At 37.1% G+C, this 25,615-nt stretch overlaps 1 protein-coding gene and 1 long non-coding RNA gene across 3 annotated transcripts in view; one reads left to right on the top strand and one right to left on the bottom strand.

Annotated features, from left to right (window-relative positions):
* Positions 1–25,615, top strand: part of EDIL3 (EGF like repeats and discoidin domains 3) — a 410,169-nt gene that overhangs the window by 351,216 nt on the left and 33,338 nt on the right. The window lies entirely within an intron of this gene.
* On the bottom strand, positions 56–24,650 carry LOC128316072 (uncharacterized). Its single transcript, XR_008299504.1, has 3 exons — positions 24,431–24,650; positions 1,709–2,012; positions 56–308 (listed from the first exon to the last, which is right to left on the bottom strand). It is a non-coding gene; the product is annotated as an uncharacterized LOC128316072 (long non-coding RNA).

Genomic DNA, 25,615 nt, shown 5'->3' with positions numbered 1-25,615 from the left:
AGACATTTCTCAATGTCATTAATCTCACAAGTTCTTAATTCAAATGTTAGCCTCATTAAATTAAACATTAATCTACCTGGAATTTTGCTTAATTGCCAGACAATAATGTTAACATGCTCAGATTATTTCTATAGATAAATGTATCACAGCTTGACAATGACATCAATACGTTAAAGATATTTATTATTCAAAACAAAGGCTTAGTGAGGTCCAGAGAGTGAAAATGCCATGTCATCACAGCACAGTCTGGATCTTCTGAGTTTGGAACGAACGCCGGGAGATCCCATGGGTTTCATCTGTTCTTGACCCTACAGCAAAATGTCTTCAGGTTAATGATTATCATTTCCATAATTTCCCAGTTACGATGTTTGCATAATATGAACAAATATTATTTCTTCACATCCCTTTCACTTTCTACTCTCTCTTTTGTCCCATCACTTCTTTTGAAACTGCTTTCAGGAAGTTCATATTAGCAATAAGGTTTTACATTTGGCATAGTTAGTAAGTTCTTTCTTGATGTGGAAATAAAAATAGGCTATTTTTTCTTCTACCCTGATCCTTTCTGGTGTGTCTTAAGGCTGTTCTTCCTGTTGCCCAACATTCTTTCTTGTGCCCTCTTTTTTGCCCTTCAAATTTTATGCTCTCCCTAGGTTCATACAATCCACTCTTCATCCTTTGTTAACAACTCTGTTGACAACCTCCAGATTTATAGCTCTAGGCCTCTATATCCAGCCACCACTAGCTCTCATCACTCGTATGTCCTACAGATTATTTCAAACTCAATGCGTTGAACAAGTTGCTTACCTTTTCCATCAAAATTCAATTTTTCTTTCCAGGGATTGGTTTCATCAACCACCCAAATGCCCATGCCAGAAATCTGAGTTTCTAGGATTTCTCCTTCACCCTTACTCACAGCCTGTCTATCTCCAGTGTTCAATTAATCACTGAGTCTGTTAAGTTTTTCATTAAAATTCCTTATATAAGTGTGTACTTCTTTCCAGCCCATTGCCCTTACCCAGTTTAAGTCACCATCCTTTTCCCCTTTAACTACCACAATAGACTCCTAATTTGTCTTTCCGCTTCCTTACTACTTGCTCTCCACCAAAAATTTCTCCTTATATCAGCTAAAGGGATCTTACTAAAATATAAAAATGATCCTCTTGATTGTTATCTTGTAGAAAGTCCAATTCCTTTAAATAGCATATCTATCATTCTCCAACCTCTGCACACCTCTGCCTCATTCCCAGCAACCTCTCCCATTAAACTGCCTTTGCCCACCCTAACCAGTATGTACCTACATTTCCCAGAACAGGGCAGCTGTCTCTACCTCAAGCCCCTCACCCACATTGGTCCCTCTGTCTGGAAGGCTGTCTTTCTGCCTATTCATTTAGTTACTTACAAGTTATCTTCCAGAACAATGCTTTTTAAGCTTTAATGTGCATACAGATCACCTGGAGATCTGGTTAACATACAAATTTGTTTCAGTGGGTTCAGGCTGGGACACAAGATTCTATATCTCTAACAACTATTTCTAAATGGTGACAGTGCTCTGGTGGATTACACTCTGACTAGGAAAGTTCTAGAATTTACTTCAGATATCATTTATTCTAGAAAGACTTGCCTGGCCTGTCAGGGTCAGAAAGTTTTTTTTGGTAACCCATGGAACATTCTCCATACCTTAGCACTCATGATCTTGCGATGTTATTACCTGTTTATTGTTATGTTTCCACAGTCTAATGACTGATGCCATCATCATACATTACGGTATACCCAAAACACTCTGGATCCTCTGCAGTGTGTCACATACTGATATTTCTCTTTGCCTTCACTGCTTCTGTGTCTACTTCTTGCTCGAAGAACAATTAAGCCTTTATCACCTGGGCAATCCTGGCTCTCAGTTACAGAATATGCACATTTTTTTTTTTTATGGTCAATGCATTTTCTGGTATCATCAGTGTCTTCTGCTGCCTTGGCAGCCATGTTCCCTCTGCTGTAGTATATTCTTCCACACCCTGGAATGACAGGAGGGATACTTAAATTTTCTTTTAAAGTAGATTCTTTCTGCTTGAATACCAAAGTGGAAAACATAGCTATAATTATCCAGAAATATAGGCATCATGAAAATTCTTGTTCAACACTGTAGTGTGAGATTTTACTATTTAATCATTCTGTGTCCAATATTACTAGAAAGGTTTGCACTTGTCCAATGGTACTTACATAATATGCTGGCTGATATGCTTGTAGGAACAACTAAATTTAATCAGAAACACCTTGCTCTCTTTTCATCTATTCATCTCAGACTATCTTCAGATTTACCAGGGATCATTAAATTTGACTACTGAAATGAAAGAAGCTTAAGATTACTCATAAACAGGTCAGGGGAAAATAAGAACATAGTGGCTATACTTTATGCTTCCTAATTGATCAATTACAGAAGCCGAGGTAAATTTAGGGTACATATTGTCTTAGCTCATTATGGATAAAAATATGTCTGTCAAGAACATAATGAGACTCGTAGTCTTGCTTACTGGGTAGGAGGGAGAGTTAGCCTTCATAAAAGTTACAGCATTTTCTGTTCTTGGTTGAAAATTTTGAGCAGGAGAGGAATAGGCAGATGAATAAAACATGGTAATGGAATGTAATAAAGCAGAAATTGAGACATATCCACTAAGTAAGATCACAGATAGCATACAAATTTCACTGACCATTAAGATGATTCGTCAGGCAAGATTGTGATATTTTTAATTCCCAAAGTGATTATATGATAAGTCTACAGTTTGAATTTTATTAAAAATTTTAAGAGTATATGAAAATGGATTAAAGTTTCAACTTCCTAGATTTGACATTCATTTTTAGCATGTAACAGCTCAGCAGTTTTAATGATTATTGCCAGATAATTCTACTCTTTAGACCAATGTAGAAATAACTTTGCAAATGGTTCATCAGTTGTATGCCAGATACTGGTGTGGGGACACTATATATAAAAAGTAACATTTATGGAATAAATGTCTTCCCTTCGCATCCCATCCTTCTTCTCTGAAACATGTGTTTATACACAAATGTAGTGACTCCCAACCAGAGTCCTGCAAACCCTACCCACGCCCACTAACTCCACTACCCATATTAGGGAGGTGGGCTACAAGGAGGAGGGCTGGAGGGTTTGCTAAGGTACTCTAGAACCCTAAAATACTGAGGGTTGTCTCCAGGACTTAAAAAAAAATGTGTGTAGGTACTTCTGGTAAGAATTAAATTAAAATGAATTTTAAAATGTTACAGAATTTTGAAATACTTATTTTGCCATGTCTTTCATCAATAAACGAGTATCATAAGTAAAACTACTTATATAAAGAAAGAAAAAACGTTGGGTGCCTGGGTGACTCAGTCAGTTAAGTGGCCCTCTTAATTTCAGCTTAGATCATGAACTCATGGTTCATGGGTTTGAGTCCTGGTGGGGCTGTGCTGCTGGTGTGGAGTGTGCTTGGGATTTTCTGTCTCCCTCTCTCTCTGCTCCTCCCCTGATTGATGTCTCTGTCTCTGTCTCTATGTCTCTCTCTCTCTCTCTCTCTCTCTCTCACACACACACACACACACACACACACACACACACAAAATAAACAAATAAATATTTTTAAAACAGAAAGGAAAAAGGCAACCCAAACTCTTGGCTGGGGGGGAGGGGTGTACAGGTTAATCGTACTCGGTCTTACAGTGAAAGAGACAGTATCTTTCACCTACGTACAGTCTAGAGAAATTCCTATAAGATATGAAGAAATAAAAAAGGGAAATGAGTAAACAGGAATTTTGGAATACAAAGTTTTGCACAAAATTCTGTTTTCTAATTTCACCAAATTTTAAGTAATTCCAATGAGAAACATGTTTCCTTGAAAAACAAAATGAGAAATGATTTTCTCTGCACATAATTTAAGTGGAAATAATTCCAGTAGATCCAGGTTTTCTCTCCAGGCAAAAAGTAATTTGGAAAGAACTAAGCAATATAGTGTTGGTAAACAGTGTTTCTCATAAAATGCCAGCAAAAAAAAGAATCTATAATAATTACCAAACTCCAAATTTAAGACTTTATTCAGATCTTTCTTACCATTAGCTAGTATAGAAATAAAAATATATTAAATGGACGGTATTAATGTAACTTACATTTATTGCCTAAGTATAGAGGGAAAAAAAAGGAACTTTTAAAACAAGGTTTTTTTTTTGCTATATAAAAACCTTTACATAATAGCCTGAAAGGGTACAATAATTGAAATGGAAAAGAAGTCTTGTGAAATTGTTCCCAGTGGATTTCTCTAAGTTCAGTTTCAAATACTCTTCCAAAAGGAAAGTTGATAAAGTAATCAAAATCTCTTATATTTAACTTAGTCTACTGATGATATAAGCATAGCAGGTGTATAGTTGAAAAAAAATATGGTTATCTGAAAGTATGTTATAAATTAAGTCTAATACCTCCAGCTCTGTGGGATGATCTAAGAACGGTTTGCACTATAAAAGACGCATAGGATATTTTAATTGAAAAATGATGGAGATCTTAATTTGCAAGTTTTCCAACTATGTCCTTATTTAAAGTAGCCATGTGATAATGCCCTATTACTACATTCCTCTTAAGGGAACTGTACATATTTATGGGTAGCTTTAGGGAGTAGAGTGGCCAAGCATTGAATCGGAAGAGGAATAGATACAATATAAGCAAAAATAGAATATGTCAAAATGTTTTAAATTGGTAGTTTTCTAATTATATTCCTCAGGACCCCAGGATTGCCTTTGAGGTGGTGCTAGAGGGCAGAGGGGAAGATGCAACAATAGTTTGGGGCAGCCTTGCCCCTTCCCCAGCCAGTCAGAGTAGTCCAATGCCACAATTTTGCATGCTCATGTTGCATGGAAGATTCAGTTTGCAAAAGCAGGGTGTAACACAAATTATATTCAAAGCAATATTCCTCATTTTAGTTTTCAAGGAAACTTGCTTCTCATTGGAATTACTTAAAATTTGGCATACTTAAATACCACCGATTTAGAATTTAAGAAGAAAGTCTTGTGGCAGGTAGACTAGTAGATTCAATAGCTATTTTCTGAAAGATTCTCTCCAATCTTTGCTTTTTTTTAAAATTTGCTTTTCAGTTTATTTCTTTTAAGAAAGAGAGAGAGCATGAGCAGGGGAGGAGCAGAGAGAGAGGGAGAGAGAGAGACTCTGAGGTAGGCCCCACACTCTCTGCACAGAGCCCAACGTGGGGCTCGAACCCACCAACCAAAATCAAGACCTGAGCGGAAATCAAGAGTAGGGCACTTAATGGACCGAGCCACCCAGGCGCCCCTCCAATCTTTCCTTAATGTGGTTAAGGGATGTTATTTACAGAATGAAAGTTTAATGATTCAGATAGGAGAGAGTAGTGCACGCCTGGGGTTCTTATTTTAATGGAGGATAGAAGAGAATATGGGTGGTTTATACATAAAATATCATGTCACATTACTTTTTGTTTTATTCATGGAATTTATTTACAATTTCAACTAATATTAAGAAGAGTCTAAAATCTCTATGTTCAACAAAGGGAGACATGCCTTTTATAAAGTCGAAATGTCTTATAATAATTAAAGTTTTGTTTAAGTGAAGTCTATTACCATTTGGGTTATTCTATTTCTTCCTCTATGGAATTATTTTTTCTAATGTTTTATATTATTGACTATTTTAAGATTCTTATTTAGGTAAATTGAATCTTGCAAAACAGCAACTAGTTCCACATATACTGCACAGTAGTTGATTTGGGGAGGCACTTAATCTGGGCCAAATTTTTAAAATTTTATGTTTGCACATAACCAATACAGAAGAGAAAACTAAAATAAATAATCATTAATTAAAAGACCTCATTTTTAAAATTTTATAACTTTTAGAATATAAGGTGTGATAATAATATAGTAGGGACAGTAATATTTCTTTAACATTAAAAATAGATTCATGTAGGGGCGCCTGGGTGGCGCAGTCGGTTAAGCGTCCGACTTCAGCCAGGTCACGATCTCGCGGTCCGGGAGTTCGAGCCCCGCGTCAGGCTCTGGGCTGATGGCTCAGAGCCTGGAGCCTGTTTCCGATTCTGTGTCTCCCTCTCTCTCTGCCCCTCCCCCGTTCATGCTCTGTCTCTCTCTGTCCCAAAAACAAATAAACGTTGAAAAAAAAATTTAAAAAAAAAATAGATTCATGTAAAATATGTTTCATTTCTCTAGACTATACTTTGTTTAAATTAATTTGATAATGGAACAAAACAGAAATATATGCAGATATTGCAGTCTTTATTGGTGAAGTAACTTAAAACTAGAAATGGCTGTGAACTTAATGACTTGAATATAAGCATATTTAAGTCATAGGTGCTTGTAAAATTTTTGTTTTCAACTATTTATTTACTTGCCTCCATTTCTTCTTGCTGCTTTGTTAACCATTGTCTAGATGGCAATGTTTTGAATCTTTAATTGAAATGATCCTTGTAAGAGCATGTATTATAAAAGATACTTTTGAAAATTAAGGACATGTTTAGTCTTAATTCTGAAGGTTTGCAGAGCGTATTGTCTAAATCAATTTGATAAAGACCAAATCAGCATTTTGCTATACTGGCATCTATGGAATAAATGTCCAAGTTTTTATCTAAAGAATTCATAAAGTAGACTTCTGAACACAGTTATCATATTCTTTCAATTATTGCCATCATGAACTGGCTGGGAATTACACACAGAGTCTACCTGTAGGTGCTTTTATAGGTCCTTTCTGGGAACTGCCATCTAGAAATGTAGCACTGTGACAATAGCACTTATTACCTACCATCATTCATGCATCATTGAATCCCTATGTGTTGCACCTGCTAAGCTTTATGAAACCTCAAAGGCAAACTAATAGATTACAGAGCATAAAATGGAAATTATCTGAGTCCACAAATTTGGCAAATATGGGTGACAGATAGTTTCACTGAAGCAGGGAATGTGTGAGGACACTCACATTCTGACACTCACATTCTGACTCTTTGGGGAGAAGAGCATTTCTCACCAAGATAGCAGAGGGAAAGAGGACAGTGGGGAAAACCCACATTCTGTCTTTGAGAAGGGAGGCAGACAGTCAAAGAATATGTCAGGATCCTGCCATAAGAGATGCTATTTGTAGCTGTGGCTATGACTCCATACAAACCTATTTTTCCTCACCCTCCAATGTCATCAACATCAAGTTGTCCACATACTGTATTCCTTGAGGGACTTACTTCATGGCCATCATTAATTGACAGTGAATGGCCCAGAGAATATAATTGTGTGTGAGGTACTGAGAGCATGAACGTGTTAACTTTTGTAGGTTCATGTGAATTTAAATAAAAGTGAGAAAATAAGAGGTGTGATCAAAGAAGAAAAACATGTTGTTGGATGGAGTTTGGAAGCAGATGGTGAATCGATGAGGCAGATACAGTAAGAAGGAGTGATTGGCTACCAGGAAGTACATCTAGCTTTTTCTAGTTAAAAAAAGATTTAACTACTTCAGTATACTCCTACCCTTAATAAAAAAGACCTTTATAATATCAAATCTCACTGCTTCTGTTGTTATAAAATGCAGTTTCTTACAGTTCAACTAGGTAAGGCAAGGAAGGGCGAGTAGGCCAGTTGCTATAGAGACTCTAAACAAAGCTGTGAAAATGGAATGTGCAATACAGGGATCACACTTAAGAAGCAAGCAACATAAATGTTTAATGCAAAGAAAAACTTTAGGATCTGAAAAAATACAGGATGAGTTGAAATGGCTGCATTCTACAGGAACGCTGTACAGCAGTGTTTCGTATTCCATTCACAAACATAGGTCTTTACTCTTTGTAAATAATACAGAACACTCATGCTATCCATTTCCCATGCTATCCTGTGCCCTTCACTTAATCTATTTCCTTCACCTTTTTCTCTATTACTTGCATTTTAATCATTTCAACAAGTCATCTTTTTTACCTCCTCCTGTTATCTGGTATATTAGTTTTCTATTGCCGTGTAACAAATTACTAGGAACTAAAACAATGCATTTTGATTATACCACAGTTTCTGTGGGCCAGAAGCCCATGCATGGCTTGGCTGAGTCCTCTGCTCAGGGTTTCACAAGGATGCAGTAAAGGTGTCAGTTGAGCTGTATTCACGTCTGTAAGCTTGACTGGGGAAAAATCTGCTCCTAAGACAATTAAGATCATTTTCAGAATTCCTTTCCCTATTGCTTTATGAGGGCCCAGCTGTTTGTCTGGCTGTCAGCTGGAGGCTGCCCCCGTGTCCTTCATGATACCTTCAGTTGCTGGAGGTCACATTCTCCTTCTAGAGGCAAGGTAACATTCTCCTTCTAGAGGCAGTTTCCTGCCATGTGGATTTCCCAACATGGTCTCTGAATACATCAAGCCAACTAGAAGAAACTCTAGCTCAGTCTGCTAAGACAGAGTCTTATATAATGTAATGTGATCAGGGAACTGAAATCCCATTATCCTTGCCATATTATATTGGTTAGAAGCAAACCACAGGTCTCACTTATACTCATTGGAGGGGAAATATATGACAGCATGGACAGCAAAGAATTTGAAATCATTGTGGTCACCCGAGAGTCCACCTGCCACGTTTAAAGTCAAATACCTCTTCAGTCAAATACCTCTTACAAGACCATTTATCTCTTCAATCATCTTATATCTTCCAGTGTCCTTTTTCCCCTTTCATTCAAAGGACTGATCCTAAAGCACATTCCATAAGACCAGAAAGAACCAGCAGGGGTACCCCTTCTCCACTTCACAAAAGATAAGGAGCAATGCACATTTCCAGACAGCGTCAGCAAGGAAAACGTCGGAACATTCTTCTGGCTAGTATATCTCCTCTATCTAGGAGTCATCTCTTTTCTGTAGAGCTGTTAGCAAAGCCTCCCATTTATTTGTATAGTGGGAACAGAGGCAACCCTGGCACATGGAGTTGGGGGTGGGGTGTGGAAAGCAAAAAGGAAGTCAGTGAAATTCCAGATCTTTATCTAACGTGACTAATCTTTTCTAGTTATCTGGAGAGCAGATGGGGAGGAGCTGCTGCTTCTCTGTACTTAGCATTTGTTAAAATATAAGAGGAATTCTATTTCCTTACAAGCTTAGTTCCTAGAGTTTGAGTACCTAAGAAAGAGCCACTGCCAAGCACTTATTCAATTATCCTGAATCACATTCGAGATAAAGTAAGCAATCTGAAGTTTACTTTGTAACCCTAAATCAATTTGTGAACAAAAGCTCTAGTAATTGATTTTGTTTCTCTTAAAATCATCTTCTAATGACTTTGTAATACTACCTTTCAGAGGATTCTCAACCACAGAGGTTGACTGCTTCTACAAGCAGGGATACTTGGTTTTGGCCTAAGATTAACAAATGTCGTTCTTGGTGATCATCACATAGTGGCTATTGCTCTTTATTGAATCTTTATGTTGGATTTTAAATTGGTGTCATTTATTTCTAGGAAGCTCAGCTTATATTGCTCTTTAGGAACAAACCTGTTTTTTTATTAAATAGAAAGGAAATTTATTTTTTAAATATATTTTGGTATAGCATTTTACCTTTAAAGCAGTATTTTCATATTTCATTTGATCCTCAGAACAATTATATAAGGAGGTCAGGACAGTTGCAATGAACCTCCCTTTTTAGGAGAGGGAGAAGTCTCAGAAAAGATATATGATTTTCTAGGGGTACATTGGCAAAAAATGATTCAAGTCCTACTGAGTCCAGGCTGGCAGCTCTACAGAGAGAGCTTTTCCACGTGCCTCCTGGCCAGATGATCTCTGTGCAAAATGGGACAAACACCAGACCTAGATGGAAACATTAAAGAACTGCTTTCCTCTTGTTCTTATGAGAAATAGTTTTAGTTGATTATTTTTTTTTTAATTTCAGAGGAAAAGGTGTGTAAGTTTAATAAATATAAAACTCACTGAATTTTATTCACTTTTAAAAAAGAAGTTGCCTAAGTCAGAAAAATATGATTAGTTCTGTTATGTGTCAGTAGATTTGGAAATTATGCATTATTTTATTGAGTCATCTGGTAAGCACATAAATCACTTGAATTGTCAACACACAAATGTGTTGATTTTGGCTGCCTTAATGCTGTCATTACTTTTCTCCTCAAATATGAGAAAGAACTTACACAGATATCTTTCCAATCAATTTTAGTGTGGATCTGCAATGTTAGTATCTAAACAAGGAGGTCATTTTCAGTGGGGAAAAAAGCAAGTTGCAGAGAAGTATATATTGTGTAATCAGAAGACCATACCCATCTAAGAAAGCTCTAGAGATGTTCCCTGTCTTCCAGCTTGGTGCCCAGCCCAGGTTCCATTTTGCTTTCTGGTACACATCAGTCATATTATAACAAATATTATTTGAGATTTTTCTTAATAAACTATACATGTAGTTAATTATTACATATAATAAACTGCTGTGATCTATATGGTGCTGTCTGGATATATATTTCCTGATACTATCTGTAAAACCTTGTTTTTATTTTTTCAAGTTTATTTATTTAGTTTTGAGAGAGAGAGAGAGAGAGAGAGCAAGCAGGGGAAGGGCGGAGAGAGGAGAAACAGAGAATCCCAAGCAATCTCTGTACTGTCAATGCAGAACCCATTGTAGGGCTCAAACTCACAAACCATGAGATCATGACCGAGCCAAAATCAAGAGTCAGACTTAACCGACTAAGCCATCCAGGTGAAGAGGTTTGGGAGTGATGGGGGGTTCAGATCCAATGGCCAAGAAAGAATTCTTGAAGACATCTTTGGTGCCAAAAGGTGATTTGATTAAAGCATGGGAACTGGACCTGTGGGCAGAAAGAGTGGCACTGGGGTTATGAAGAGTGACTGGCTATATACTTATGGAGTTGGGAAAGGTGAAGTCAACGGGAAGTTCTTCAAAGGGATTTTCATATGCTAAAGAAGACTCATAGATTATTGGAGGCCTAGCTATTGTCAAGCTAAGGTTGTTTTTCCCTCTAGCAAAGCATTAATGTTAAGACAGTAGGAGTTCCTGGACTCTAGGCTATTGATAAGATTGCCCTGTTCTTGTAGTATTACTAGGATATTTGTAAACTGATGGAGACTCTATCAGTTTAACCATTTGTTTTCTGTCCTTTCCTTTGTTCTTGGACAGCCAGGAGTGCCTAGGGATGTCACACATATCAGACCCTGGGAGTGGGGATGGTGCTAACTTGTGCTTTAGTGCATAGTCCTTAGCTTGCCTTATGCTCCCTCATCACAGGTGCCCGTATGAAACAAATTTTTTTAATCCAAAGAAATATGGAAAATAATTTGTGACATTATCTCTTTCAGACTTTTAGTTGTCTATGTAATCATTCTTCCTCAGATTATAACAAAAATGCAGAGGTTTGGACACAAGTGATGAGTCTGCATATATTTGACATATATATGGATAGTGAGGCAAAGTGGCCATTTAAAAGATTAAGCTGTAAGAAGCAAATACTTTGAAATAAAAGCTGTGGATACACAAAGTATCTGCACTTTCCAGAAATGGAAAATTGATTTTTAGCAGCTGTTTTTTTCTAGCACACCTAAAAGGTGATGTAGGACATTTCTCCCTAGCCAAAAATTTGGCTATGAAGTTTGACAAATAGTAAACATTAGAAAGTCGGCATACTAATGTCACCAGAAATTAAGGATGGAATACTGTTTGGTAGTCTGGCTAGGTCAAAAAGTTTTAAATCTACCTCATACTGTATGAATACATGCTACTTTTCAAAAAGGTACAAATTGCTACTGATCTGCTCACTGGAGTCATGAATTATATATATCGCTAATAGGCTTTTATGTTACTGGAGACTAAAACAAGAAGAAACTAAGCCATTTGCAAATGGAGTGGTCTATATAAAAATTGATAGCTAGGGACTGCCCACATTTAGAAATAAACATAAGAAGACTGACAAACAGAAACATAGTGTTGAAAGGTAGGCTGAGACTGAAAATCTAGAGAGGTTGAAGGATTTGTTCAAGTGGAATACATAATGACAACCTAATTATTTTACTTTTAAAATAGCAGGTGTAAGTTAAAATCTAAATTCCTTATGCTGTAAATTTCTTCTTTACTTACTATGGCTAGTGGCTAAGGCAAGATCTTCACAAGTTAGTTCCAACCTTCCATTCCAGCCTCCTTTCTCAACAATTCTTCTGACCTATGTTCCAGCCACAAGGAGATTCTCCTTCTCCAAACATGGAAAGCTCTTTCAAGATACCATACGTTTGCAAGTGCACTTCTCCTGGTCTAGAATGGCCTTCCCTCTCATCCAGCTCCTACTAATCCTTCAACATCCAGGCTTACCTGGGCTCTGAACGATCTCCACACCCTGCAGGTTCTTTGTTCCTATGCCTCAAGGGGCCCACACCTCAGTACTGTAATCTGTGCATACAAGAGTCTGCTTCTCCCAGGACACCAGAGATTCACAAAGAATTTTAGTAACCTGGGGGCCTAGTGTTTAGTAAGCACTCAATAATACTGGATTGATGTTTGGGTAAATAGAGAATAAAAGGAAATTGAATAGAAGTGGTTATTATTGATTAGCATGTAGCACAGGGAACTACAGAGGTTTATAAATGAAAAGGCACCTCACAAATATTCTGAACTATGCTTCTCATTTTACAAGTGAGGTTCAGAGAGGTAACTTACTTTTTTAGGTTATCAAACTAATGTACAACAAGTTCAAGATTTTTTTTTAAAGATTTTATGTTTAAGTAATCTCTGCACCCAACGTGGGGCTTGAACTCACAACCCCAAATCAAAAGCCACATGCTCTACCAACTAAGCCAGCCAGGTGCTCCCAGATTCAAGATTTAAATCCCTATCATATAGTTTTAGTTCTACATCATAAAGCATCTGATGAAGGAAACTTTGTTATCTAATCTATGTCTTGGTTGTTTGGAATTTTACCAGGATATAAAAATATAAAAAGTTTTTTCAAGTATTGAGGGGCACTTGGTGACTAAGCTCTTTTATACAAGCCACTTTTTTCTTTTTTATTGTTGGACTGGTTTGCTAACTATATCCTTTTTTATTTTTTAGATCGAAGGAAGTGGTACTGCACATTTTACACGCTCATTTTTAAATCAGGGCACTTAGCCTCTCCTTCATTTTTCTCAGTATGTATTAATCTTGCTTCCAGGTTTTATTTTCATATTCTCTATTGCAACCCTACACTTTTTAATGTGAAATTTTATCTTTCACTGTAAACCTTAGTTGACCCTAAAAATTATACATGCATCAGTTCCAACACCAAGGTGACTGAAAACAAATCAGATCATAGTAGTTAGCATAACAATACAAATCTATTCCTACAGCTATGGAAAACAGATTTTAAATTGCATGAATTAATTTACTGAATTTTAAAGTAATGAATTTAAAAATAATTTACCTAGTTCTAGACAGATATAATACATAAAATAATCAGCAAGGAGTTCAGACAGACATATAATCAAGACCAATTTACTTATTTTAAAAAGGGAGAGATTTTTTTTTCTTTTTTAACCAAAAATTGATTTCAAGAACAAGAATAAGCAAGAAATTTTAAAGCAGAGGGTGTACGGCCTTTATTTATTACTTTGGTATACAAAAATCATCCATTTCCAAAAGCTTTCTGGGCTCAGCACCAACATACAGAGACCACAATTAAATTCTGTCACTAAAACCCCACATTTCATATTCACAACCAAAAACAAGGGAAAAAATGAGAGTCTTTAAAGAATATTTTGTCCAACCAAAAGAAGACCTTACATTTCTCCTAGGAAATATGCCATACCAAGACTTGTTTAACCATAGAAATCATCATGCCAGAACAGAGAACTAGCACAGTGCCCTATATCGATCATGAGAGATTTTAATAATACTTATTTCTGATTATTTTTTTCTGGAGTAATCAGCATGCAAAGGAATATACTATACAATTAGCACAAAGAGGGATCTAGAGACACCAAGTACAAAGAGCTTTCTCCCTTACCCTGCATTCTTCCTTTTACATAATTTGGGATGGAAGGAGAGAGAATCAAGGGAATGTTTGAGGAGCAAATCAAGGGAATTTTAAAATTGTAGGAATCTTTGCGTAGTACTATGATATATTACCCATGCAGGAAAGCCCTGCTTCCCCCTCTCCTTTCAGTGTCATATCTAGTCTGTCATAGGTAGAAGCTGTCAGGGTATGAATGGGTTGCATTTTATGCCAGGGATAAGTGGAAGAGGAGCTGACTTCTAATACAGCACTTTTCAGGACCCTCAGTGATCTGGATGGAATTCAACAGTGTAATAACCTCTGCACACCTGCAGCCCCCACAGTTGAGAGTACCTCATCCATACTTGCAGCTTCATCCTACAGAGTCCCAGGCTTTGGAGTAAATCTCACAAGACCGTGCACATGGAAAGCCCTGTCATATGAAGTGTCAGTCAGGCATCATTAGAATTGCTGCTGTCCCTCTCTGTTGTCATAGACAGCTTCGGACCACAACCCTATTTGGCCTCCCAGTTGATACTCTGCATGATATTCCATCCCTTCCTAAATTTAGTGTCACCAGTATTTCCTGAAAAGAGCATCCAGCCACTGAGGGGACATAGTCTTATGCCTGTGTCTCTGCTCCTAGATACAGAGTATCTGTGCTTGGAATTTTACCTATTGTGTTCTGCCAGCCATCTCCAAAAGCCCTTTTAGCCCCCCATCTAATACACCCTCTTTTATTTACTCTACTTCATATACAGTATGTCTTGCTGGACTTAGGTCTGCAAACCTCTGTAGCAGCTCTTCTGTCTTTTGTCACTCTAGGGTTCCTGAAATTCCATCAGCTGACTGTAACATCCTGTCTCCCAAGATACTCTGGACCAACTTGCCTGACTTAGCCCCTTTTCTTTGTCCCCATGTCTGCCCTCCCTGGGGGCTGGCCTCTTCAGCCAATGTTGTGTTCAGATTTGCATAGTCTACCTTTCTAGCCCTGGCAGGAGAATCCAAGCCCTACTGGTCCCTCAGCCTCCTGATTCTGAAACTTACTTGGCAAAATGACATGTGACTTGGTATTCTACTAACTTCTTCCTCTTTTCCCAGCAACTTATCTACCCATTTCAGACCTGGATGTGATAACCCCCTCTTATTCTTGAGGGCTGTCATTGGCTGTCAGTTTGGCACTCTTTATCTTGATTTAAGTTCTGATTAAATTAAGTAAACAGTACAAAAAAAAAAAAAAAAAAAAGGTCCTGTCCTTCACCTGTCAGATTGTCCCTGGGTTTTTTGTTCTTATTAACATTCTTTGAATCTAGGGACCTCATTCTGCATTCCTGACAAAGTGTTGAAGTCATTCTCATTAACTTTAATCTTTTTCTCCCAAAGTTTATACTATACTGATCAAGGCTGCCAGATTCACAGTGCCGTGGAGTATAAATATGACATTCTTAATACTCTACCTTAAAACTTCTTTCTCAAGAAAATCATTGTCTTCACTCAGACATTTCTTTAGATATTTACACATCATTTTTCCTTGCTACTTATCTATGAAAAAAAGGTGGTCCTGCTATACTTTGAAAACTAACCCCAACCTGTGTTCTTGAGCCAGTCTCTTCCCATCTTATCTATCCACCTGTCCAGTAAAGGTGTTCCTGGATGCCTAACATATGCATACCTTGGAATAAGCCTGGAAGATGCAAAGATGACTAAAACATGATTAGAGTACTCCAGGAGCTCAAGATGTAGTAGAGGACAGGCATTCATAAACACATTACTGCAAGCACATGTGATACATACTATAATGAAGGAGTATGCTACAGAAAGCATAGACCTACGGTTTGAAAAGAAGGCTTAGAGCCCTTTACATTTGAGTTTCAGATGAATATCAAATATGGGTGTATTAATTTTGATGTATTAATTTACATATTAATTTTGGCCCTATTCAGGGATGAAAAAATAAAAACGTTTGTTGAGAATCCAGTTTTGTACTAGGCATCATGAAATACAAGAAAACCTGGAGGAGGGGATGTGTTAGGAAGGCAGTAAATATGTTTTTAAGTCTATTTATATATTTTGAGAGAGAGAAAGTGCATGCACTTGCAAGCAAGAGAGGGGAAGAAAGAGAGGGAGAGACAAGTTCAAGCAGACTCCACACTGTCAGCATGCCCAAAATTTGGCTGGAACTCACAAACTGTTGAGATCATGACCTGAGCCGAAACCAAGAGCCGAGTGCTTAACGGAATGAGCCACCCAGGTGCCCTGGCATAAAAATATTTTACAAATTACTCTCATTATATTCTGTTACTGTTATGCATGGTTTTCAAAAATGTCCTTAAGGTGCATGGGTTAGATTTCATCTTTCGTAAAACTTATAAGAAAATGATAAAATTTATGGAAGATAACTCAATTATGTTTAGTGTCCTCACTTCTCTCCGTCACCATATAAAAAATTGTATATGTTAATATAATTTATGAAACATGGCAGATTTCTTTGTTATTTCATGTACATGATTTGGCCATAGTTATTTTATTAAGAAGGCAGCAAAAATTGAGAAATATGAAAACAAGTTACACAAAATAAGTTCAGCTAACAGAACAAAGTCGTTCTTTAAAATGAATGGCTCAATGCTAGTGATGTGGCCGCAGTAAAAAGAAGTCACGTGAGGGCACCTGGGTGGCTCAGTTGGTTAAGCTTCTGACTTCAGCGCAGGTCATGATCTCCAGGTTCCTGAGTTCTGTGTCAGGCTCCATGCTGACAGCTCAGATGGAGACTGGAGCCTGCTTGCGGTTCTGTGTCTCCCTCTCTCTCTGCCCCAACCCCTGCTCACCTCTGTATCTTTCTCTCTCTCAAAAATAAATAAACATTAAAAAAGTAAAGAAAAAAAGACATGTGAAATTTGAACTTAAGCACTTAAGTATTCTCGCTCTCGTTAGGTCTAGAGTTACAATATTCTGGGCAAGCAGATTTTTTTTTTTTTTTAACATTCAGAAGTTGCCTAATTATGTTACTTTTCATTCTAAGATTTAATGGGTCCTAAGGTTATATTGCAAAACTAAAAACATATTGTCAGTATTACTGGAGAAAGTTAGATCTATATTTGAAATGGTCCATCCTCTCCCTCACCTCCACATACTTCTGTAGAAACAAAAACAGGTACAGAGACTACTTAAGTCCTTCCCCAGACTTTCACAATAGAATGTGCTTTTTTAAATTATAAAATATTTCAATCATGTGTAGACAACAATACCCAGATTTAACAAAAGTTAACATTGTGCCATACTTACTATGTGTATATGTTATAGATATGTTTACATATATGTACATGTTTATAGTAAAAGATATATTAATGTATTTATTCAACAAAATGTATTTACTCAAAGAAAAATAGAAACCTATATGGTCAGGAAAGATGACACACAAGAGAGAGAGATAGAAAAGAAAAAAAGAAACCCTGAATCAACCTGCCATCATTAAAGACTTTAAGGCAGACTTTACAGCTTTCAAACTACATATGCCCTCTGAGTTACACAAACTATTTTGTAGAAAACAAAGAGAGAAAGGCTTCCCAAATTCTTCTATGAAATCGTAGGTTTCTGGTACCTAAACTGGGCAGAAGTACAAAAAGAGAAAATGATTTAGACTCTCACTTCTAAACAGAGATTCAAGAGTCTTAAATAGAATGTGACTGAATAGAATCCATCAAAGTTTAAGTAGGTTTACTTAAAGAACTTATGGCAGAAATGCATAAAGTGTTCAAACTTTAGAAAAACTTCTTAGAAAATCTAATGTTAATCACAAAGATAGGAAATTGAAGGTAAAGAATATATATAGCTTGCTGGTAGGTGAGTAAATTGGTAAAATCATTCTGGAAATTTTTTGGCCTTGTCTTATAGAATTGTACATTCATATACTCTATGAGCAAAAAATTCCACTCCTAGATACATAATCACAAAAGACATTCAAATATGTATGTTACAAGATAAGAACAAGAGGGTTTATAGCACTGATTTTTAAAAGCTAAAGTTGTAAATATTCAAATACTCGTGGTATTCACTGGGTCTTATTGCCTAGTTTGTACTCATGGAGTATTACACAATAGTAAAAATAAATATATAACCATATATAAACATATAGATGAATCTTAGCAGTATAGTATTAAATGATAATAGCAAGTCCCAAAAGATTACTATATGATACCCTTTTTATAAATTTTAAAAACAACTTAAAAGTAAATATTATTTATTGGTCCACTCATGTCTAATAAAACTGTGTTTCAAAAAGCCAGGAACTAATGAAAAAGGTAGGATTAAGTAACCATGGTTAAGAGAAGCAGGGAGACAGTGGAAAGTACCCCCATAGATAGTGTCACTGTTACAGTTCTGGTGTTGATTAGGTGTTGGTTTTGTAGCCATTTGTTATATATCATTAATTAAAGGAGAAATTCATATGATCATCTCAATTTAAATAGACATAAAATTTAATAAAGTTAAATATCTGTTCATGACTTTTAAATTCTGAAACAAATAAATACAGACAGGAAATTTCTTAATCTAATAAAGCATATCTACAAAAACGCTATATCAAAAAGCATTCTCAGTGCAGAAATGTTAGATACATTCTTAATGTTTGGGTTTTTACTGTTAGATTATTTTAAATTATTGTTTCCACCTTGAAAATATAGCCGTATTTGTTGTTTTGACCTGAAAGTTTCAAAAGAATACATTATTTCTTCACAATTAACCTTTCAATCTCCCCAGAAACTGTGATATTTCTTGCTCCTAAAAGTATAATCTCTACTTGCCCATTTATATCACTTGCTGTTACTTTTTTTTAACATGAAATTTGTTCTCAAATTGGTTTCCATACAACACCCAGTGCTCATCCTAACAGGTGCCCTCCTCAATGCCCATCAACCACTTTCCCCTCCCCCCATCCCCCATCAACCCTCAGTTTATTCTCAGTTTTTAAGAGTTTCTTATGGTTTGCTTCCCTCCCTCTCTAACTTTTATTTCCACTTCCCCTCCCCCATGGTCTTCTGTTAAGTTTCTCAGGATCCACATAAGAGTGAAAACATATGGTACCTGTCTTTCTCTGTATGACTTATTTCACTTAGCATAACACTCTCTAGTTCATCCACGTTGCTACAAAAGGCCATATTTCATTCTTTCTCATTGCCATGTAGTATTCCATTGTGTATAAAAACCACAATTTCTTTATCCATTCATCAGTTGATGGACATTTAGGCTCTTTCCATAATTTGTCTATTGTTGAAAGTGCTCCTATAAACATTGGGGTACAAGTGCCCCTATGCATCAGCACTCCTGTATCCCTTGGGTAAATTCCTAGCAGTGCTATTGCTGGGTCATAGGGTAGATCTATTTTTAATTTTTTGAGGAACCTCCACACTGTTTTGCAGAACAGCTGCACTAGTTTGCATTCCCACCAATAGTGCAGGAGGGTTCCCGTTTCTCCACATCCTCGCCAGCATCTATAGTCTCCTGATTTGTTCATTTTAGCTACTCTGAGTGGCGTGAGGTGATATCTGAGTGTGGTTTTGATTTGCATTTCCTGATGAGGAGTGACATTGAGCATCTTTTCATGTGCCTGTTGGCCATCTGGATGTCTTCTTTAGAGAAGTGTTTATCATGTCTTCTGCCCATTTCTTCACTGGATTATTTGTTTTTCGGTTGTGGAGTTTGGTGAGTTCTGTATAAATTGTGGATACTAGCCCTTTGTCCTATATGTCATTTGCAAATATCTTTTCCCATTCCATTGGTTGCCTTTTAGTTTTGTTGATTGTTTCCTTTGCAATGCAGAAGCTTTTTATCTTCATGAGGTCCCAGTAATTCATTTTTGCTTTTAATTCCCTTGCCTTTGGGGATGTGTCGAGTAAGAGATTGCTACGGCTGAGGTCAGAGAAGTTTTTTCCTGCTTTCTCCTCTAAGGTTTTGATGGTTTCCTGTCTCACATTCAGGTCCTTTATCCATTTTGAGTTTATTTTTGTGAATGGTGTAAGAAAGTGGTCTAGTTTCATTATTCTGCATGTTGCTGTCCAGTTCTCCCAGGACCATTTGTTTCGGAGACTGTCTTTTTTCCATTGGATATTCTTTCCTGCTTTGTCAAAGATTAGTTGGCCATACTCTTGTGGGTCCAGTTCTGGAATCTCAATTCTATTCCATTGGTTTGTGTGTCTATTTTTGTGCCAATACCATACTGTCTTGATGATTACAGCTTTGTAGTAGAGGCTAAAGTCTGGGATTGTGATGCCTCCCACTTTGGTCTTCTTCAATATTACTTTAGCTATTCAGGGTCTTTTGTGATTCCATACAAATTTTAGGATTGCTTGTTCTAGCTTCGAGAAATGCTGGTGCAATTTTGATTGGGATTGCATTGAATGTGTAGATAGCTTTGGGTAGTATTGACATTTTAACAATATTTATTCTTCCAATCCATGAGCACGGAATGTTTTTCCATTTCTTTATATCTTCTTCAATTTCCTTCATAAGCTTTTTATAGTTTTCAGCATACAGATCTTTTACATCTTTGGTTAGGTTTATTCCTAGGTATTTTATGATTCTTGGTGCAATTGTAAAAGGGATCAGTTTCTTTATTTGCCTTTCTGTTAATTCATTATTAGTGTATAAGAATGCAACTGATTTCTATACATTGATTTTGTATCCTGCGACTTTGCTGAATTCATGTATCAGTTATAGCAAGCTTTTGGTGGAGCCTGTCTGGTTTTCCATGTATAGTATCATGTCATCTGCAAAAAGTGAAAGCTTGACTTCATCTTTGCCAATTTTGATGCCTTTGATTTCCTTTTGTTGTCTGATTGCTGATGCTAGCACTTCCAACACTATGTTAAACAACAGCGGTGAGAGTGGACATCCCTTTTGTGTTCCTGATCTCAGGGAAAAGCTCTCAGTTTTTCCCCATTGAGGGTGATATTAGCTGTGGGCTTTTCATAAATGGCTTTTATGATGTTGAAGTATGTTCCTTCTACCCTGACTTTCTCGAGGGTTTTTATTAAGAAAGGATGCTGAATTTTGTCAAATGTTTTTTCTGCAGCAATTGACAGGGTCATATCGTTCTTATCTTTCCTTTTATTAATGTGATGTATCGCATTGATCGATTTGCAAATGTTGAACCAGCTCTGCAGCCCAGGAATGAATCCCACTTGATCATGGTGAATAATTCTTTTTAAATGCTTTTGAACTTGATTTGCTAGTTATCTTCTTGAGAATTTTTGCATTCATATTCATCAGGGATATTAGAGTGTAGTTCTCGTTTTTTGCTGGGTCTCTATCTGGTTTGAGAATAAAATTAATGCTGGCTTCATAGAATGAGTCTGGAAGTTTTCCTTCCCTTTCTATTTTTTGGAACAGCTTGAGAAGGATAAGTATTTTCCCTGCTTTAAATGTCTGGTAGAATTCCCCAGGAAAGCCATCTGGTCCTGGACTTTTATTTGTTGGGAGATTTTTGATAACTGATTCAATTTCTTCGCTGGTTATATGTCTGTTCAAATTTTCTATTTCTTCCTGTTTGATTTTTGGAAGTGTGTGGGTGCTTAGGAATTTGTCCCTTTCTTCCAGGTTGTCCAGTTTGTTGGCATATAATTTTTTATAGTATTCCCTGATAATTGCTTGTATTTCTGAGGGATTGGTTGTAATAATTCCATTTTCATTCATGATTGTATCTATTTGGGTCATTTCCCTTTTCTTTTTGAGAAACCTGGCTAGAGGTTTATCAATTTTGTTTATTTTTTCAAGAAACCAACTCTTGGTTTCATTGATCTGCTCTACAGTTTTTTTTAGATTCTATACTGTTTATTTCTGTTCTGGTCTTTATTATTTCTCTTCTTCTGCTGGGTTTGGGGTGTCTTTGCTGTTCTGCTTCTATTTCCTTTAGGTGTGCTGTTAGATTTTGTATTTGAGATTTTTCTTGTTTCTTGAGATAGGCCTGGGTTGCAATGTATTTTCCTCTCAGGACTGCCTTTGCTGCATCCCAAAGCATTTGGATTGTTGTATTTTCATTTTCATTTGTTTCCATATATTTTTTTAAATTTCTTCTCTAATTGCCTGATTGACCCATTCATTCTTTAGTAGGGTGTTCTTTAACCTCCATGCTTCTGGAGGTTTTCCAGACTTTTTCCTGTGGTTGATTTCAAGTTTCATGGCATTGTAGTCTGAAAGTGTGCATGGTATGATCTCAATTCTTTTATACTTATGAAGGGCTGTTTTGTGACCCAGTATGTGATCTATCTTGGAGGACATTCCATGTACGCTTGAGAAGAAATTATATTTTGTTGCTTTCAGATACAGAGTTCTAAATATATCTGTCAAGTCCATCTGATCCAGTGTATCATTCAGGGCCCTTGTTTCTTTATTGATCCTGTGTCTAGATGATCTATCCATTGTTGTAAGTGGGGTATTAAGGTCCCCTGCAATTAGCACATTCTTGTCAATAAGGTTGCTTATATTTGTGAGTAATTGTTTTATATATTTGGGGGCTCCTGTATTCAGTACATAGACATTTATAATTGTTAGCTCTTCCTGATGGATAGACCCTGTAATTATTATATAATGCCCTCTTCATCTCTTGTTACAGCTTTTAATTTAAAGTCTAGTTTGTCTGATATAAGTATGGCTACTCCAGCTTTCTTTTGACTTCCAGTAGCATGATAGATCGCTCTCCATCCCCTCACTTTCAATCTGAAGGTGTTCTCAGGTCTAAAATGAGTCTCTTGTAGACAACTAATAGATGGGTCTTATTTTTTTTATCCATTCTGATACCCTATATCTTTTGGTTGGAGCATTTAGTCCATTTACATTCAGTGTTATTATAGAAAAATATGGGTTTAGAGTCATTGTGATGTCTGTAGGCTTCATGCTTGTAGTGGTGTCTCTGGTACTTTGTGGTCCTTGCAACATTTCACTCACAGAACCCCCCTTAGGATTTCTTGTAGGGCTGGTTTAGTGGTGATGAATTCTTTCAGTTTTTGCTTGTTTGGGAAAACCTTTATCTCTCCTTCTATTCTGAATGACAAACTTGTTGGATAAAGGATACTTGGCTGCGTATTTTTTTTCTGTTCATCACATTGAAGATTCCCTGCCATTCCTTTCTGGCCTCCAAGTTTCAGTAGATAGGTCTGCCACTACTCTTATGTACCTACCTTTGTAAGTTAGAGCCTGTTTATCCCTAGCTGCTTTCAGAATTTTCTCTTTATTCTTGTATTTGCCAGTTTCACTATGATACGTCCTGCAGAAAATTGATTCAAGTTACGTCTGTAGGGCGTTCTCTGTGCCTCTTGGAGTTCAATGCCTTTTTCCTCTCCGAGATCAGGGAAGTTCTCAGCTATGATTTGTTCAAGTACACCTTCAGCCCCTTTCTCTCTCTGTTCTTCTCTGGAATTCCTATGATACAGATATTGTTCCGTTTGATTGCATCATTTAGTTCTCTAATTCTCCCCTCATACTCCTGGATTTTTTTAATCTCTCTTTTCTTCAGCTTCCTCTTTTTCCATAATTTTATCTTCTAATTCACCTATTCTCTCCTCTGCCTCTTCAATTCATGGCCGCCTCCATTTGATTTTGCACCTCATTTATAGCATTTTTTAGTTCCTCATGACTACTTCTTACTCCCTTGATCTCTGTAGCAATAGATTCTCTGCCGCCCTCTATGCTCTTTTTCAAGCCCAGCAATTAATTTTATGACTATTACTCTAAATTCTTGCTCTGTTATATTGCTTAAATCGGTTTTGACCAATTTGTTAGCTGTTGCTACTTCTGGAGTTTCTTTTGAGGAGAATTCTTCTGTTTCATCATTTTGGATAGTCCCTGCGGTAGCTCCAAACTGCAGGGCACTTCCCCTGTGCTGTCCGGAGTAACTTGTGTTGGTGGCACAACTGCCAGGCTTGTGGTGCTGCTTAGATGGGATCTGGCAAAGGGCGTATTAGCCAGGGCAGATCTGCAAGGGGCAGGAGGGGCAGGCTTAGCTACTTTACTGTTGGTGGTCCCCTGTGGGAGGGGCCCTGCACCACTGGGAGGGAGGCAGACCCGTTGGAGGGATGGATCCTAGAAGCACAGCATTGGGTGTTTGTGAGGTGCAAGCAAGTTCAGTGAAGGGGAACTGGTTCCCTTTGGGATTTCGTCTGGGGGATGGGAGAGAGGGATGACCTTTGTTCCCCACCGCTGAGCTGAACTCTGTCTTCCAGGGCTCAACACCTCTTCCTCCCAGTGTCCTCTCTCCCTCCCACTCTCTGAGCAGAGCTGTTGACTTATAACATTCCAGATGTTAGGTCCCACTGGCTGTCAGAACTCATGCAGTCCAGCCCCTCTGCTTTTGCAAGCCAGACTCGGGGACTCTGCTTTGCCGGCAGGCCGCCCCTCCACCCCGTCTCCCTCCTGCCAGTCCATGTAGCACGTACCGCCTCCCCGCCCTTCCTACCCTCTTTTGTGGGCCTCTCCTCTACGCTTGGCTCCAGAGAGTCCGTTCTGCTAGTCTTCTGGCGGTTTCCTGGGTTATTTAGGCAGATGTGGGTGGAATCTAAGCGATCAGCGGGACAAGATGAGCCCAGCGTCCTCCTACGCCACCATCTTCCATGCTCCCACTTGCTGTTACTTTTTAAAGAAAACGTTACTTTGCGAAAGAGTTGGAGACAATGCATTACAAGGTCATTTTTTAGAACATAGGGTATTAAAGAGGTAGTAAATTATATATGCAACCTTTGTCCCAAGTGTCTTGAAAGGGGAAACTTTAAAAAGTCACTTGCATTGGACCTCCAGTGCTTCTGTTTAACATATAGATGTGTCAAAGGTTATATTCTGATTCCTAAAATAACAGATATTTCAGCGTTTCTTGAAATGTACCAGATTTCTCTGTAATGAGAAAAATACCTTTTTAGGTTTGATAAGCCACAAGATCAAGTGACAAATCTTGTGAGTTATTTATGAAGATGAATAGTTTTTTGTTTGTTTGTTTGTTTCTGTTTTTATCTCTTGCTGATTGATTCCATTATAAATAACTTTCTAAAATTATGTTTTTAGTGTCATTCTATCTAATAATTTCTATATGATTCCTGTTTTCTTTAAACCAGTGTTCAAATTTGACAAAAATATCTTTTTGGATTTTAGGATCCTTAAGTGTTTATAATAACAAATGAAAGGGACTGGTATCCCTACTTTCTGCTTATTTCACTTCTGTTTTTTTTTTCTTTGCAAATTATGTTAGTAAACTTCAGCAGCTTTGTGACTAAAGTCTCAGATGGGATATCAAAGACAGTTATTGCAAAGATGTTCAACCATAAGGGTGGGAGATGTCTCATGAAATTCTTCATTTAAATCTATAAGTGATCCTTTAGTGAAGTGAGCTATAACTTGGAGAGTTTTAAAAATCCTGGGTACATATGCAAGAAAATTAAATAAGCTTAATAGAATGAGTTTGTTCCAAGTGATTTATTAATTCTATACCTAATTTAAGACTGTGCTTTATGAGCTATTTTACAGTAATCGAAAACCTAGTGCATGAATAATTTTAGAGTTAAAGAATGTGATTTTTAAAATATGAGATTGTTTGGAGCTGATTGCACAAAGAAATGAGCTCTTGTTCTAAGACAAGCAAATATATGATAGT

Source organism: Acinonyx jubatus, chromosome A1, assembly GCF_027475565.1.
Source record: "Acinonyx jubatus isolate Ajub_Pintada_27869175 chromosome A1, VMU_Ajub_asm_v1.0, whole genome shotgun sequence".
NCBI lineage: Eukaryota > Metazoa > Chordata > Mammalia > Carnivora > Felidae > Acinonyx > Acinonyx jubatus.
This window is presented reverse-complemented; position numbering and strand designations above follow the sequence as displayed.